Source organism: Sinocyclocheilus anshuiensis, unplaced genomic scaffold (assembly GCF_001515605.1).
Source record: "Sinocyclocheilus anshuiensis isolate Anshui unplaced genomic scaffold, SAMN03320099.WGS_v1.1 scaffold180, whole genome shotgun sequence".
Classification (NCBI taxonomy): domain Eukaryota; kingdom Metazoa; phylum Chordata; class Actinopteri; order Cypriniformes; family Cyprinidae; genus Sinocyclocheilus; species Sinocyclocheilus anshuiensis.
Window position 1 is genome coordinate 902,348 of NW_015554093.1, and position 3,028 is coordinate 905,375.

A 3,028-nucleotide genomic window follows, 5' to 3' on the forward strand; every position below is an offset into this window, starting at 1 on the left:
TTACTTCCTCTCCGTGTGCTTCCTCCGCACCACGACCCGTGAGTCGTGACATGCATGGCCTTTGGCTCCCTTTGCAGGCATTTGTAATAACATGTAATGTACATAAATTGTTTATATTGTATTACATTATATATTTTAAGTGTTATTCAATGAAACCATATAATTATTAATTAACAATCATTATTGCCTCATTGTTTTTATATAATGCATTTTAAGTCCTTTGAAAGGCTATTGTTGGCTTAGGTCTGTTTTTATAACCACAAAAAATATCATCTTAATACTTTTCAAATTATTATTTGAAGTAACAAAACCATGGTTAATTTGTGGTTATGGCTACAAGAACCAAGATTTTTGGTTTTATTTCTGTTAAAACCATGGCTAATTTTTGTAATGGAACATGGCAACTCAGAGAAAATACTAGATTCGTTGGTGGTGAAATTATTATAGACATTAAAACTTAAAGGCAATAGCCAAAAAAGTTTCACAGGATTATGAATGTGCCTAAAAGTAAAGCATGGGATTCGTTTTCACTTTTATTTTTTTTTTTTTCTTCTCTCGGCGCCGGGTTGCTGATGTCTTTTCACGGGCATAGTTGTCCAATTATGCATATTACCAATCAAAACGTTTTGATATTTACGGTTGGAAATTTACAAAATATCTTCATGGAACATGATCTTTACTTAATATCCTAATGGTTTTTGGCATAAAAGAAAAATCTATCATTTTGACCCATACAATGTTTTTTTGGCTATTGCTAAAAATATACCCAAGCGACTTAAGACTGGTTTTGTGGTCCAGGGTCACATATGTTTATTCAGAAACTGCTCTGATGAATTCAGTGAGTTAATTCAGTAAAGCATTCATTAGAAGGATTTAAACAGGTAATTCCTGAGTTTTTGAATTATTCAATAAAATAACTGATTCATAATAGTCATTTGTTGGTAAATCGGATTAAACCATTCTCGCTGCATTTTTGCGTGCTGCAGAGCGTGACCAACGCCATCTATGAAAGAAAGAAACTGCTGCATTCTGCAACACATTTGTTGTGAGTCAACTCAGAAAAATTAAAATACAAATTGTGCCCAGCAACAAATTTCCTAACTAAATTTGAGAACTTATATTTCTGAAATGACATGAATGCATCGTTCTCACACTTTGCCGAAAAAAGCACCTCAAGTCGCGATCAACAATTTGAAAAGCAATTGTGTATTTCATTCTTAAACAGGTGGCCATGAAAAATGGATAAAAGAAAATAAAATTTGCTTGGTTATGGCCTTTAGCCTCCTTTACCTCACACGTTACCTTGAGTCAGTATGTGTTATCCAATGATAATGAGCTTTATAAAAACAAGGTGTTGAGTTCATTCAGTATGTACGTACGGATTTAATGGGTTCCATCGTTTGTTTATTGATTCAAAGCAGCAAGGCTCTCAAGCGAGGCTGACCCTACAGGGCCTCTGAGCAGGAGGCAGCAGCATGCTCATAATTCATTGGACATCCTGAAACTATTAGTCAAGACTATGTGGCAAACTAATCCAGCAGAATGCATTCCCAAGGACTTTTCACCTTAAGAAAAGGTGACTCGTTTACTGTTAGTTTTTCCATCTTGCTGAACTAGCCTGATTTTTTTTCCCAAGGGCTCAGACCAACATTTTAACATTGTGGAGCGGATGGTTTGAAGACAAAGCCACATTTTATATGTTCCAGTTATCCATGTTTCAAAACATGAAGAAAAATGAAGTCTAGCAACATTTTTCTTGCAAAACAATTATCTTCAAATGTATGGTCCGCGTTAAACATACTATGTAAAACCATGAATGGAATGTTGTGGGTTTCGTGGAATTCATCGTAACATGATATGGAAAAGCAGGAAGAAGATGGCAAGCACATAGAGTCTGCTTTTTAATTCACAACAGGAAAATTTACTTTGGCTCTTTAATAGAACAAAACAACAAAATGCTGTTGAGGCAGAAAGGACCAAGATCTGTGTAAATTTGTGGCAAATAATAGTTTTAATAATAACATCTGTTGATCAATGGCTGGAAATTGTGGCCATCCTGTGATTTTACCAAAAACTCCCCTTGTTGTCTTTGAAGAAGAAAAGTGCTTCCCTTTTAAATCACAAGAAATTACCCTGGGACCAATTGTTTGTTTGATTGCACACAGAGAGAATGGGAAGTCAAGGAACTACGTGAAAAAAAGTGGTGCTTTTTTTATACAGCAAACTGTATTGTGATCCAAAAAAATCTACTTTAAGTCAATGCACAACTGTCAGTGCAAAGTACATATTTGCCTTTCCAAAAGGGATGATCAGATCCCTTAAAGGCACAATATGTAATTTTCGTCGCTAGAGGGCGCGTATTCAAAATAAACAAAGAGACAAAGGCGTAGTTTGATGACGCCGTGACTGAGTATGAAATCATGGGAGCTGTCGTCTTCATCCCCACAGCCGATGCAATCCGACGGGACTCGGGCAGAAATCATGTTCATGGCTGAGCTAATGATTTGTTAACGTAGTAGAATGAAGCAGGGTGAGGCTGAAAGCCGTCGAAGCGAAACAAGGCCGCTGAACGAGCGCGACACACGGCTCGAATGCAGCGGAGCTTTTATTATGCCACAGTCGACCGGACGACCACTTCTGCTCCATCCGGTCATGTGTATGTGGGGGAAAAAAGCAGCGCTGTTTTATCATACTAGATACATTTGAAAGTTCTGTTACAATGCTACTCTGTGCTGTCATCACCTGTCTAATAAAACGCACAACATATACTGAACAAAATTATAAACGCAACACTTTTGTTTTTGCCCCCATTTTTCATGAGCTGAACTCAAAGATCTAAGACTTTTTCTATGTACACAAAAGGCCTATTTCTCTCAAATAATGTTCACAAATCTGTCTAAATCTGTGTTAGTGAGCACTTCTCCTTTGCCGAGATAATCCATCCACCTCACAGGTGTGGCATATCAAGATGCTGATTAGACAGCATGATTATTGCACAGGTGTGCCTTAGGCTGGCCACAATAAAATG